Raw genomic sequence first — 16,958 nt, 5'->3', positions numbered from 1 at the left:
CTGTAACTGCTTAAACAGCAGTGTATTTATAGTATCCTTATGTGCATTATTTCTGTGAGATATGAAACGTTTATTATTGGTGTGTGGTGAACTATTTTTTGTAAATCTTATTTTATTTTGTTAAAATAACATACAATTATTTATTATAGATACAAGGCTGAATTATGACGAGTGTCACTGTTGAAAATATAAAAAGAATAACATTTATTCAATTATCGTTACACGAAACAAATGCACTGCGATCTAACGCCAATATTCGTTTGCTGTCATTGCACGTTATGTCATTAGATACACTGCCGCTTGGGAAGTGTATCTTATGCCTGCGCTCGTTATTTCTGTGAGATATGAAACGTTTATTATTGGTGCGTGTTCATGATGAACTATTTCTTTGTATTTTATTTTGTTAAAATAACATAATTATTTATTTATTATAGATACAAGGCTGAATTATGACGAGCGTCACTGTTGAAAATATGAAAAGAATTATATTTTTTCAATTATCGTTACACGAAACAAATGCACTGCAATCTAACGCCGATATTCGTTTGCACTTGTCATTGCTATCGATACGAAACTTTTATTATTGGTGTTTGTTCATGGTGAGGATGAAATATTTTTAATAAATTTGTTACTGATTAGGAAAAAAAGTTTTTTTTTTTTTTTTTTTAATACATAGTTGAATCTAAGGCTGATAAGAATCTTTCTCCAATCCACACACACTGTCAGATATTGATAGTGTTGAGTTAAATACTTTTTTTTTTTTTGTTAGAGGAATAACATACATTGTTCTTTAAGAAAGACATTTAACTGTCTCTCTTCTCTACATGTGCAGAGTGGATGGCAATACCATGAAACAATCTTACCAAATACTCAATTGCAATTACTTGTAACACAGCTAAAGGCCTAGATTTTACTCATGCTAAGCTCCTTCCCACTGCAATTGATTAACAATGGAAAAGAGTAAAAGCAAAATCCTATAGTATTGCACTCCAGTAAATATCTCTGCAGAAGCAAAATTATACACTGATCAGTGTTACTACATGCTTTGAAAAACACAAAAGGGTAATTTCCTCTAAGAAGAAAGGACAGACTTAAAGAATCTGTCCTTTCTTCTTAGATTCAATGCTATGGGTCAAAGAGTGAATTGCACTTTGACCCGTAAATAAGTTACAGAGGTCTAAACCATAAAACAAACTTTTTTTAAAGAATAATTGAATCAATGCCACATAAACCATAACAACTATATAGGTTAAAATGAAAATTATTATGCATTTATACAATGGAACCATAATATTAAATAACTTTTATTCAAACTAATATTTCACTAGCAATGAACATGCTAGTGCAACCAACAGAAATAGGATTAAGGTATTCATTTATTCTTTTTGTAATATTTCTATCAATCATTGTTCCAGTTATGATGCTAGTTATGAGTATATACTAGTAAAATATTAGATTTCATAAAATAAAGCTGCCAAGAAATTATATTCTTGGTTTCATCCTTCATTCAAGTGTAAGCAAGCAAAGTTTGTACGTGAAGTCACTTCACGACAGGACTACTTGTATAAAGAGGCTAATGACTTCACATCTATTGCCTTAGTATCCGTTAGTTACGGACATGTATAATGCTAAGCATTATGGGAAGGACCATTACCTAAACTGGTTTCAACCTTTATTGAGGTCTCATCATCAGTGGGAGCCAGATCCAGAATTGATACCAACCTGTAACTGTTGAAGAAGTCATATTTCCCAATCATGAAGTGACTTCATGAGCAAATTTTGCTTGAAGGGGAACTGGAACGATGCAGTTTCATCACTCCAGTTCCCATTTCAAAAATCTTTGGATGTGAAATTTTCTAGATCAAAAGAAGAACCATTCCAAATTGCAAAGATGTTGTCAATCTATCTGTACCAAAGTGCAGGTTTGGAAGAAATATCACTAGTATTTCATAAAGTAGTTAGTAGGGATGAGTGTTGACTTGCGCATAAGTGCTGTCCATAAATATTGTGTATCTAGGGGTCTGTCTGTACGTATATCAAATATGAAGCCGGGAAAATAAAGTTACTGAGACCTTTGTTAATAAAGGCTTTGCTGAAAACCAAATATCAAGAAGGCTGATTAGATGTAATGCAATTCTTTATTGTAGAAAGTCATCTGTAGAGCATAAAACATTGGTACTGTGTACTAATGTTTTAATAGTTTATTATTATTATTATTATTATTATTTTTTTACTAGAATGATGTTTCGATGAAAACATTTGCGTGAATAAACATGCTAGCAAGAGGGTTTTTTTTTTTTTTTCAAAAAATGCTGAGAAGTGAGGACTGCCATCTGGTAGATGGTGAATTAGCAGAAAAAAGGGCTAATTTAGTAGTTTTCATCTTTTTTCTAAAGTGAATTGTATTCTGAGATGAACTATTTATTTGGATGCGATTCTGGATCAAAAGAAGAATCATTCCAAATTGCAAAGATGTCAATATATCTGTACCAAAATGTAAGTTTGGAAGAAATATCACTAGTGTTCCATAAAGTAGTTAAAAGTTGAAAGTTTATTTTCCACTTGGTTAGAGTATAATAAATTTAGTTTAATCCTTTATCCAAGTGTGAGCAAACAAAGTTTGCGCCTGAAAGTATCTTCAGGACTGGGTTAAGGTGGTACACACCAGGGCAACTCGTTGCAAAGGTGGAGCAAGCTACCAACACTCCTATCCTAGTATCTCCTATAATGCAAAACACATCTCCTTGCAGATATGTCTATTGTTATGCATTAAGGGAAGGGCCACTACCCAGACCGGTTTCGACCTTTATTGAGGTCTCTTCAGTGGGAGCCAGGCCCAAGTCGAGATATCAGGCAGAAGCATTTGCAGGTCATCTCCACCTATAGGAATTGCCAATTGGTGTGCCACCCTTTTTTAATAAATTACTCTGGATTTAGAGAAAGATGTTGAAAGTTTATTTTCCACTTGGTTAGAGTATAATAAATTTAGTTTAATCCTTTATCCAAGTGTGAGCAAACAAAGTTTGCGCCTGAAAGTATCTTCAGGACTGGGTTAAGGTGGTACACACCAGGGCAACTCGTTGCAAAGGTGGAGCAAGCTACCAACACTCCTATCCTAGTATCTCCTATAATGCAAAACACATCTCCTTGCGGATATGTCTATTGTTATGCATTAAGGGATCAATAAAGGTCGAAACCGGTCTGGGTAGTGGCCCTTCCCTTAATGCATAACAATAGACATATCCGCAAGGAGATGTGTTTTGCATTATAGGAGATACTAGGATAGGAGTGTTGGTAGCTTGCTCCACCTTTGCAACGAGTTGCCCTGGTGTGTACCACCTTAACCCAGTCCTGAAGATACTTTCAGGCGCAAACTTTGTTTGCTCACACTTGGATAAAGGATTAAACTAAATTTATTATACTCTAACCAAGTGGAAAATAAACTTTCAACATCTTTCTCTAAATCCAGAGTAATTTATTAAAAAAGGGTGGCACACCAATTGGCAATTCCTATAGGTGGAGATGACCTGCAAATGCTTCTGCCTGATATCTCGACTTGGGCCTGGCTCCCACTGAAGAGACCTCAATAAAGGTCGAAACCGGTCTGGGTAGTGGCCCTTCCCTTAATGCATAACAATAGACATATCCGCAAGGAGATGTGTTTTGCATTATAGGAGATACTAGGATAGGAGTGTTGGTAGCTTGCTCCACCTTTGCAACGAGTTGCCCTGGTGTGTACCACCTTAACCCAGTCCTGAAGATACTTTCAGGCGCAAACTTTGTTTGCTCACACTTGGATAAAGGATTAAACTAAATTTATTATAAAGTAGTTAGTGAGTGGGTTAAAGAGGATTTCCCATTGTTTTACCTCCAATTTGTTCGGACAATTTATTTTGAATAATAAAACATTCAGAATGAATAATAAAATAAAAAACAAATTATCAGAAGAAAAATCTTTGAGTAATCTGATAAAGGAATATGGGTGAAGAGCAACACTACATCTAAGCTAATCATATAAGGCTCACAAATGAAGATGAAATTTTATTGCTAAAGTTGAAAGTGTATTTAATATAAGAGGATTTCTATCAAAGTAGAGAGTAAATTTGACAAAGACAGACAACTTGTAAACAGAGCAACTAATACAATCAATAACAGGAATACCAGATTTGTGGATCTTGCAAAGACCATAAAAACATTGGGGGATGTACGTGAGTCTAGTTTTTCTTTAAATCATTATAACCAAAGACACTGTCTATAAGATTAATTTTATTCAGTTGGCTAATGGCAGGATCAGAAGAAATGGGTCAGTAAGAAAAATAGTCAAAAAAGTACCAAAAATCTTTTCAAACATTAAAGATACCAAGAAATTATATACTTGGTTTTAATCCTTTATCCATGGAAGCAAAACAATGTTTTGGGTCTGCCTCCCACTGATGAGACCTCAATAACGGTCAAAACAAGTCTAGGTATTGACCTTTCCCATTATGCATAGCATTTTTACACATCTGATGTTAAGATTACATGTCACAAGTGATGTAAAGTTGTTAGCCTCTATACAGGTAGCTCAGGGGTGAATATATTTCGCACGCAAAACATTGTTCTGCTTCCTCGGGTAAAGGATTAAAACCATGTATATAATTTCTTGGTATCTTTAATGCATAATAGAAACAAGGCAAAAAGAACAAAGCTAAACCACCACCTTCTGATCTTTCATTTCCAGAACTGAAAGCACTTAAATCTTTAGAGAATAGCAATCTTATCAACAGCAGAGTAGACAAAAGTAAGGATGTTTTTGTAAAAGATAAAGAATTGTATGGGAAGATTTCTCTAATGCTTCATGACTATTCTGTTTAGAGGCCTCCCTCTCTTCTGATCCTGCTGTTAGCAAGCTTAATAAACTTATTGATAATGTATCTGGGTAGAAAGGTTTAAAGAAAAAAAAAACCGACCTTGCAAGCATCTCCCCCCCCCCCCACTCTCCTGAGGTTATATAGTCTTCCCAAGATCCACTAACCTGGTATTCCTTTAAGACCAGTTGTAAACAGGACAAATATACAAATCAAAAAGCTAAGTATTTAACAAATCTAATTTCTACATTCACAGGGAAATCCTCCTCTCATATTAAAAACACTTTGGACTTCAGAAACAAAATTTGCTTTCCTCCCTTCTGATATTATAATTAGCTTACATATACCTTCAACATTTGTTACCATTGAAGTACAGTGGAACCTCGGTTGTCGAACACAATTTGTTCCTAAAGGCTGTTCGGAAACCGATTTGTTTGAAAATTGAAACCATTTTCCCATAATAATCCATTCCCAAACCCCAGATGATTGCTTATTTAAACCTTGAGAACAGTACTTCATGCATAAAATTGTATACAAAACTAATGAAAATGCACAAAATCTTACATAAAAAGAATAAACACAATAAATAGATAAAATATAGATGAAAAAGGGTGATCTCTTTCCACAGAACTTTGCACCTCATCCCATTTCACACATATTTCCTTGATCAAAGAACTAGGAATCCTCCCTTCCCTCCTCTGTCTCTGAAAACATTTCTTCAATCACCGTCTTTTGCTGCTCCTTCTGAAGGTGTTCCAGTTCTTTCATGGCAAGCTCATTCTTGTGGTCCTGCACATCAGCATTGCCAACTTCCAAGTCTATGCTTTTGCCCAGAGATACAACATCACTGACAAAGGCAACATGCTCAGCCTCAAAGCCCTGAATGTCTCTGTCTGCTACACAGTCTGGCCACAATTTCCTCCAGGTCGAGTTTATGGTCCTGCAAGTCACTTGCACCCAGGCTTTGTCAAGAATATTAAGCAATGGAGGATATTGAAGTGATTTTTCCAGAATTCTTTGAGTGTTAATTCTGTGTCAGAGTTCACTTCAAAACACCTTTGAAACAGTGCTTTGGTGTAGAGTTTCTTAAAGTTCGAAATGACCTGATGGTCCATGGGCTGGATTAGAGGAGTCGTGTTAGGGGATAGGAACTTCACTGTGATAAAATCAAACTCCTCCACCAACTCGTCCTCCAAGCCTGGAGGGTGAGCAGGAGCATTGTCCATCACAAGAAGGCATTTTAATGGAAAATTTTTATCTTGAAGGTATTTTCTCACATTTGGAGCAAAGACTTCATGGATCCACTGAATAAAAAAATTGCTTGGTTACCCAAGCTAACTGTCTCTCATTTATCCAAATCAGCAACAATTTTTCCACTTCTTCAATCATCTGAGATCTTTGTTCAGTAAGAACTTTAACTCCTTTTGCAACATCAGCTCCCTTGATCACCTCTTTATTTTTGAGTATTGTACAGATCATTGATATTGCCATACCGAACTGCATAGCAAGATCCGAGACACAAATGTCATTTTCATGTTTGGATAAGATTTCTCGTTTCACCTCTATCATGGTTCTAACAACTTTTCTTTTCGCTTTGATGCTATCACTGTTCTTCTTCGGTCCCATGGTGGTTTATTTAATAATAATTTATTTAAAAAAAAAAAAAAAAAAAAAAAATCAAGAAAAGGCACTGCAAATTCGAGCAGTTGTCTGGATTGAGAGGAGGCTGTGGCGTAAGTGATGCTCACCTGCCATACACTTCAGCCTGGGGATCATGTGGTTGCCGGTTTGCCTGTTCAGGAACCGAGATTTTGTTCCGAAACCAGTGCATTTTTGGTTTGGAAAATATTTTCGGGAACCGATTTGTTCGAGATGAAAGGCATTCGACAACTGAGGTTCCACTGTACTCAAAGATTTTCCTTCTGATGTTCAACTGTTTTGATTTTGTTATTCACTCTGGATATTTTACTATTCAAAATAAATTGTATAAACTCACTCACTCATAACTGCTATCTACTTTATGAAACATTTCAAATAATGCCTCCTCAGATATTTCTCCCAGACCTGCTTTGGAATAGGGATGTTGATGACATCTTTGCAATTCGGAATGGTTCTTCTTGTGATCTAGAAAATTTCTATTCCAAAATAAACAGTTCACCTATCAATTAGCCTTTTCTAGATGTACTGGATTCTTCGCCAACTGGATGGCAGTCTTCAGTTTTCAGTGTTCTGGAAGAAAACTTGAACATGCCATTATATTCATGCAAAGTCACATCATCTAGACAAAAAACTGGTACTATTATATCCAATCAGGAGAGCTCCGCTCCAGTAAACAGCTCCAACAGTGAACAACAAACAAGTGAGACAAGGAGCCACCAACCACCGACAAGCAAGAGTCATGTGATCAACTTATCTAGCCACACCTTAAATAACAGCCAACTTGCACTACTGGATAAAGGCCTTAACTTTGCAATAGCACCTAAAACTGAGAATAAATTGGATTTTATATACCACATAGAAAGAGGCATCAGGTCCCTTCCTATTAATATAGCCAATAAAATTCGATTAGAAACCAGCAATGTGCTGAATAATAAGAAAACTTTGCACAGCAATCTTACAAAAACAGAACTATCAGCAATCAAGTCATTAAAAGCTAATCAAGAGATAATCATAACAAAATCAGATAAAGGTAATGTCACTGTCATCCTTGACAGGTCAACATCCATCCATCAGATGAATCAACTAGTCACCGATAACAGCACCTATCAGTTTGAAAACTATAACCCAACTAACAGAATAAAGAAAAAAAACTGAGAAATTACTTAATTCCGTCACTTCTTGGCCATCAAACACGGTTAAAAAACTTATACCCCATTACGCCCGTTTTCCCAGAATATATGGTGTTCCTAAAGTACACAAACAAAACGTGCCACTTCGACCGATAGTTGAAGGAACAGATAGCCCAATTATCACCTAGTCAAGAAATTAACATCAACACTCAAGGAGTTGGTAGGTCATTCCTCCTCCTATATAAAGAACACACAACACTTTATAAACAAAATTAAAAACATAACACTTGGAAAAGATGATCTATTAGTCAGTTTCGACGTTTCTGCCCTTTTCACAAATGTCCCAATCAATGACAAATTCTTGTCCCACAGAACAAATTTCTGCCTGACATTACAGCCCTCTTTGTCCACGTACTACTCTCTGGTTACTTCATGTGGCAAAATAAATTTTACCTACAAAAAGAAGGTATGGCCATGGGCTCACCACTATCCCCCCCCCCCCCAGTTACTAACTTTTATATGGAAGCCTTTGCACAAAGTGCTCTTGATTCCTTCACTCTAAAACTCAGTGTGGCTTAGATATGTTGATGATGTTTTCGTTATCTGGCCACACGGGAGACAAACATTAGACACATTCCTTAGCCACCTGAACAAACAACATGAACGCATACAATTCACTATCGAAATTGAAAATCAGAACTCACTCCCGTTCCTGGATACACTGGTCACACATCTTCCTTCAGGCAATCTATCCTTCACGGTCTACTGTTATATACCCTTTCTCTCTATATTTTTGTATTTTTACTTTTATACTGTTAATTTTATTCTCCTTATATTTCCTGTAAACCGTTTATTCTCTACTAAATTCTTCTCCCCTTAGTAACAAGCAGTCATATTGGCCTCCCTATAGTTTAATCACACAACATTCTAAAAGAGTTCACCCAATAAGCATTAACAAAATTTATATTATAACTGTGCCAGCTAATACTTAGGATAGATGGGGCTCTTACCCAGGATGGCTCTCTCAGAATGATACATTAGATATGATTAGACTAAAATAATCTTTATATCACTGTTCACTAATCTCTTTCATACAGTTGTGGCTCGTTTTATTTATTCATACACGTGGGTTCATCCCGCTAAGTTCATCAATGTTTTATGAGCGGCTGTTTGAATTCATAAGATAAAACACAGGTCAGGCAGGTATTTAAAGGAAACATTTTAATAAACTTCAGAAATTATACAAGTAAGCATTACTAACATAATATCTGAAATATTCTCAAGTAAAGTCATAGGTTCAATACTAATTCTACTAAACACACAAATTAACTTGCTTGGACCACTACTATGAGCAATTTAACATTATTTCTTAGGCAACTGCCATTCCTTCTATACACACATTAGTTATATTACTTTACACATTACTATTTGCTCATACAGAGCAAATAGTAATGTCTGTCCTGTCCTGGTTGGGCAGACAATTCTTAATTAAAAGGGCCTGAGCCAAGTCTAAGATAATTCTTAAAGTTCCATAATGTTAGTCCATTTTACAAATTCTATTAGGGGATCACACATTCTTCTATGACTGGAATTCACAAAAACAAAAGCCTACTTTACCCCTGATCGGATGCTATGTCTTTCTTCTTGCCTTGTCTGGTCATCAAGGCCTTCTCGCTCAGCTTACTATTTGATTACCTTCGATCGGCCATACAAATGGAATCTCAACAGGAAAAAAAGGATGTGGCACGGGAACATCGCCTGAAACGGACGGCATCTGCTTGGTTCCTCCGTCGCACGACAACGCACAGCTATCCTAGTCCAAGGAAATAGCTTGGCCCATTCCAAACGCTGCGACAATGAACCAATGCCTTCCACGGCCAGCCAGGAACTTCTCCGACGGAGCGGACTGGACCTATGTCCGAGGTCAGGAACCAGGAACCCAAAAAAAGAGCCTTGAATGGGGTTTGCATGGCCTTTTTGTTTTCTTTCTCATCTCGGTATTTCTAGGCCATCGCGATGCCCGCAAATGCAGTCACGTGGATTTTCGTCATTCTATTCAGCTCCCTCTATTTCATCTCATGTGCACTTGTTCTGCTCTTCTTGGAAAGCGCCTTAGTTTCTCTTTCCAGTAACTACCTTCCCCCCCTTTTTGTATGCGTAACACAGGACGTTTAAAGGTGACCCTTGAACTCTGGCTTACAGGCTTTGCTACTTTAGTACATGAAATGGGGCTCTTAAGTAGATTTAACAGCTTACATTGATGTCTATATCTGGCCCACATGCATTACAGATTATATCTTACAAGCATATTTATACAATTTTATACAATTCCTTGTTCTTAAATTGATTTATATTCATGAAGTTATCTTTTTAATCTATTGCCAACATTCCACATTCTCTGCCTAAGTTAAATTAAAGTTGTGTCCTGAATAATATGTGTTAAAGCATTTCTTAGTTTATTCAAGACACAACACTACCACAAACCGACACATACTGGCCAATACATACATGCTAAATCATACCACCACCCATCACAAAAACATGGAATCATTAACACCCTTAAAAACAGAGCTACAACAATTTGCTCTAATCAGCAAGCTCTTAAAAAACAATTAAAAATTATTAACAACACATTTATAAATAATGGCTACAACAAAAATACTATTAATAAAGCCCTTCATAAAACTTCATCAAAAAAGAATTTAGATTACAGTAAAACCATAACCATCCCGTACATTAAAGGGATATCAGAAAAAATCAACAGAATCCTACACTATTATAATCTCGATGCCACCTTTAAACCACCTACAAAATTAAAAAACATATTCAACTCCTCTAAGGATCCTCTCCTCCCATTGGCACATCCTGGAGTTTACTGCATATACTGCACCTGTAACTTACCTTATATTGGTGAAACTGGACATACAATTCCTATAAGGAAAAAAAGAACACAAAAGACATTAAATATAAAAATTTTGGTGAAGCAGGCCTCTCACCCATGCTCTCAACACCTTACACCAAATTGATTCAAAAAGTACCCGCTCTCTACATCATAGAAAAACCTGGTATGAAAGAAAATTTAAAGAAGCCTGCGAAATTCTGATTAACCACCCTAATATCAACAATAATGGCAGCATGAAAATTCCAAAAATCTGGATGGCACATATTCAGCCTACTTAATACTTAGTACCCAGCATACTTTAGGACCTTAAGCAACCTTCAGCTAGTATTGGAAACCATTCCATACCAACTGGTTGAAATTTATATGTATAACCATGTTTTTAATATATATATATATATATATATATATATAAAAACATGTTACTCTCCAGCCCAATGTAATTTTGTAACCAATAGATAATAATAGGACTCCAGCGTTGATGTAGTCAAGTTTTTTTTGTTGGTTTTTTTTTCAGGCCAATAATTGTTGTAAACGGTTGGTCAGTAACTTTAGCAAATCATGTAGATTGTAGTGCAGCTTGTTTCTCGGTGTATATCGAGTGTATATGCTCCAGAAGATGATCTTGATATAAAGATTGAAACGTTGAGTGTTGATTTTGGTTTATATTAAACTAAAGTTTTGCTCAAACACAGTAGTCATCTCCATAATTTTCCAAAATGTAAAAAACCAATCAACGTCTTGACATTTGATCAAACCTGATATGCCTTTTTGGGGCTCAGGTAATTTGAATGTTTCCATTGGCTTGATGCTTGTTTTGTTTCTGGAATCATAAAACCGAGACTCATCCCTGTCACTACTTTTGAAAGTTCTGGTTATTAACAACTGGCCCACTCAAATTGAGGCAAACATGCACACAATTTTTTTTTTTTTTTTTTTTTTTTTTTGATCCTCTGTGAGCAAATGATGCACAAATTTAGTGGACACATTTTATTTGCAAATCTTCTGTTAAAAATTCAGTGGAGAGAACTCCATGACAAATTCATCTCTTCAGAAACTTGCTCAATGGTCTTTTGACAATCTTCATTGATTGCCTGGAAAACCTTTTCGATGTTTTCATTTCTGCTTGTTGAAAGTGTGCCAGATCGTGGTTGGTCTTCAACTGACATTTTTCCATTTTTGAAATGGGAAAAACCATTCGTAGACCTGTATTTTATTTAAAATGCATTGTCCTTGCCAAAGTTTCAGCTGTAACTTTTTTTCATATAACATAGACAAGGATGTACATTATCTGACACTAGATTTAACATTAAACCATCTTCCTGTACGTCAATTCTAACTGCTGACTTACAACTCAAATAAAGACTAAGTATTGCTTGATATAATGTCCCACTAACACCATATAACTGTAGCATTTGGAATAGCTTCTCTCTTGGCACCTTGTCATATGCGTTTTCCAGATCTACAAAACTTAAATAAGATCTTTGTTATATTCCCATGATTTCTCAACTACTTGTCGTAAAGTGAAGATCTGATTCTGACAGCCTCTATTTGGCCTGCATCCAGAATGTTCTTCACCAAGCTTTTCTTCCACAATCCTTCTCAACCGTTTTTCAAGTATACTTGCATAAATCTTACCAGGAACACTCAGTAGAGGGAAATACCTTTGTAATTCTCACATTCAGTTTTATTTCCCTTTTTTATATATGGGTACTATGAGAGCTCTACTCCAATGATCGGGAATTCGTCCCTCTGTCCAGGCCTTCTGAACTATGCAGTGCAGCCACTGTAAGACTTTTATACCTCCATACTTCAGCATTTCTAGTCAAATATCATCTATTCCTGCTACCTTTCCACATTTCAAGCCTTTGATGGCTTTTTCTACTTGAAGTATGGATATGTATTCCTGAATGTATGCCTGTTGAGTGTTTTTTACCACAGTGCTATCACTGCTTGTTTCATTTAGCAGTTTTTCAAAGTAATTACTCCATACTTCAAGGATATCTTTTTCTCCTGTTTTCATGTCACCTTTATCATCTCTAATTCCTTTTACAGAACTCTTTCATCCATTTCTGAGCTTCTTCAACAACCTTCAGAATATATTGCCACCTTCTTGATATTTATTGTCTATGTTCTTGCCAAAGTCCTCCCATAACTTGTGTTTAGCCAGTTTTACACAGTGTTTGTTTCTGTATTCTCTAAGAGCACAAACTGACTTATTTGTCAGGAACTTTTCATATGCTTTCTTCATTTCCTTCACTGCCTCTTTAACTTCCTGTGTCCACAACGGAGTTCTGATTTTTCTATCCTTGCAAACAACCTCACCACATGCCTCTCTGGCTGAATCAATCAGTGTTTTCTTCAGGGCTTGCCATTGAATATCCAAGGTTTGGTTCCTGCTGTCAAACTCTTTCATTTTCTTTCAAAAATGTTTGTATATTTTAGTCTACACTTCACATCTGAGAGCTGCTCAACTTTTATTCGCTTTAAAACTTTCTTACATGTTCTTCTTTTCAATAAGAAATTCAATTTTATACAGCTCACGACTAAATGGTGATAACTTCCAATTTCAAATCCTCTGTACAATCTGGTGTCCTGCAAAAGTGGGATATTCCCGCAAAAATAGTCAATGAGACTTTTCTTATTCCTTGCCTCTTCTCTCCATGTGAATGTGTGCACATTTTTATGTTGGAACATTGTGTTAGTAATAATCAGTCCATGTCCTGAGCAGAAATCCAGCAGGTATTTGTCATTGTTATTAGCTTTGCTCTTTTCTCCAAATTTTCCCAAAATATTTTTGTATGTCTCACAATCATTTCCTACTCTGCTATTTAGCTCCCCAACAAGGACCAACTTTTCCTTTTTTATTGTGTCAGTTGCTTTCTCTAAAGCCTGAAAAAATTCATCCACTTCTACCTCAGTAGAACCTTCTGTGAGACCACAGGCACAAATAAGTCTCATTGTCCAGTTCCCCATTGTGATATCTGTCCACATCACTCTACATGAGACTGCCTGCCATTCAAGAAGATTAGCCTCGTATTTAGTGTTGAATACAAGGCCTTCTGAACTATGAGGCCTTCACACACACCTATTATGTCGATCTGGTACTTACCTAATTCCTCACCTAGCTCCATGTCTTTGCCATTCACTCTTCTTATGTTGATAGTACCGATCTTTAACTCTGGTGATGTTGAGTTGGGGGTGTGTTTTCAAATTTGTTCCAGTAGCTGACTTTTCGCTGTTTGCCCTGGTTCCCTGGCGAAAATAACGGGGGGGGGGGGGGCTTGTTTAACCAGGCGACACCCCAGCTGGCATGGAATTCTATCATGTTGTACCATCATTTTGTATATTGGTTTAAGCCAATAAGAATACAATTTGGTCAGCTAAATCCCAAATTGGCAGTCCATCCTCATTCGTTCAGTATCCAGGTAGATACTTAACAGGGTGCACCACGAGAAGGTGAGGATTGAACATTAGGTCAGAAGCCCTGGTCGGTTCTCTGCATTCCTTTGAAGGCTATGTGGAGTTCTCTCAGCTATATAGATTTGACCCATAAGCACCCCTTGTGATTGTGTATATACATACGCACACACATATAATATACATAATACGCACACATAATATACATAATACGCACACACACACAATATACACGTAACACACACATAATATACACGTAACACACACATAATATACACGTAACACACACACACAATATACACGTGATACACACACACACACACAATATACACGTGATACACACACACACACAATATACACGTGATACACACACACACACACACAATATACACGTGATACACACACACACACAATATACACGTGATACACACACACACAATATACACGTGATACACACACACACACAATATACACGTGATACACACACACACACAATATACACGTGATACACACACACACACAATATACACGTGATACACACACACACACAATATACACGTGATACACACACACACACAATATACACGTGATACACACACACACACAATATACACGTGATACACACACACACACAATATACACGTGATACACACACACACACAATATACACGTGATACACACACACACACAATATACACGTGATACACACACACAATATACACGTGATACACACACACAATATACACGTGATACACACACACACACACAATATACACGTGATACACACACACACACACAATATACACGTGATACACACACACACACAATATACACGTGATACACACACACACACACAATATACACGTGATACACACACACACACACACAATATACACGTGATACACACACACACACAATATACACGTGATACACACACACACAATATACACGTGATACACACACACACACACAATATACACGTGATACACACACACACACACAATATACACGTGATACACACACACACACAATATACACGTGATACACACACACACACACAATATACACGTGATACACACACACACACACACAATATACACGTGATACACACACACACAATATACACGTGATACACACACACACACAATATACACGTGATACACACACACACACAATATACACGTGATACACACACACACACAATATACACGTGATACACACACACACACAATATACACGTGATACACACACACACACAATATACACGTGATACACACACACACACACAATATACACGTGATACACACACACACACACAATATACACGTGATACACACACACACACACAATATACACGTGATACACACACACACACACACAATATACACGTGATACACACACACACACACAATATACACGTGATACACACACACACACACACAATATACACGTGATACACACACACACACACAATATACACGTGATACACACACACACACACACAATATACACGTGATACACACACACACACACACAATATACACGTGATACACACACACACACACACAATATACACGTGATACACACACACACACACAATATACACGTGATACACACACACACACACAATATACACGTGATACACACACACACACACACAATATACACGTGATACACACACACACACACACAATATACACGTGATACACACACACACAATATACACGTGATACACACACACACACAATATACACGTGATACACACACACACACAATATACACGTGATACACACACACACACAATATACACGTGATACACACACACACACACAATATACACGTGATACACACACACACACACAATATACACGTGATACACACACACACACACACAATATACACGTGATACACACACACACACACACAATATACACGTGATACACACACACACACAATATACACGTGATACACACACACACACACAATATACACGTGATACACACACACACACACACAATATACACGTGACACACACACACACACAATATACACGTGACACACACACACACAATATACACGTGACACACACACACACACAATATACACGTGACACACACACACAATATACACGTGACACACACAATATACACGTGACACACACAATATACACGTGACACACACACACACACAATATACACGTGACACACACACAATATACACGTGACACACACACACACACAATATACACGTGACACACACACACACACACACAATATACACGTGACACACACACACACACACAATATACACGTGACACACACACACACACACACAATATACACGTGACACACACAATATACACGTGACACACACACACAATATACACGTGACACACACACACACACACACAATATACACGTGACACACACACACACACACAATATACACGTGACACACACACACACACACACAATATACACGTGACACACACACACAATATACACGTGACACACACACACACACACACAATATACACGTGACACACACACACACACACAATATACACGTGACACACACACACACACAATATACACGTGACACACACACACACACACAATATACACGTGACACACACACACACACAATATACACGTGACACACACACACACACACACACAATATACACGTGACACACACACACACACACAATATACACGTGACACACACACACACAATATACACGTGACACACACACACACACACAATATACACGTGACACACACACACACACACAATATACACGTGACACACACACACACAATATACACGTGACACACACACACACACAATATACACGTGACACACACACACACACAATATACACGTGACACACACACACACACACAATATACACGTGACACACACACACAATATACACGTGACACACACACACAATATACACGTGACACACACACACACACAATATACATGTGATACACACAC

General features: G+C 37.0%; 1 protein-coding gene across 1 annotated transcript in view; it reads right to left on the bottom strand.

The window, feature by feature from the left end:
• Positions 1-16,958, bottom strand: part of LOC150107392 (ethanolaminephosphotransferase 1-like) — a 182,192-nt gene that overhangs the window by 161,094 nt on the left and 4,140 nt on the right. The window lies entirely within an intron of this gene.

The sequence above is a fragment of the Typopeltis vanoorti genome, chromosome 4 (genome assembly GCF_054136105.1).
Source record: "Typopeltis vanoorti isolate ZY-2024b chromosome 4, IOZ_Tvanoo_1.0, whole genome shotgun sequence".
Lineage (NCBI taxonomy): Eukaryota > Metazoa > Arthropoda > Arachnida > Uropygi > Thelyphonidae > Typopeltis > Typopeltis vanoorti.
Note: the sequence above shows the minus strand (reverse complement) of the source record. Positions and strands in the feature narration are given on the sequence as shown.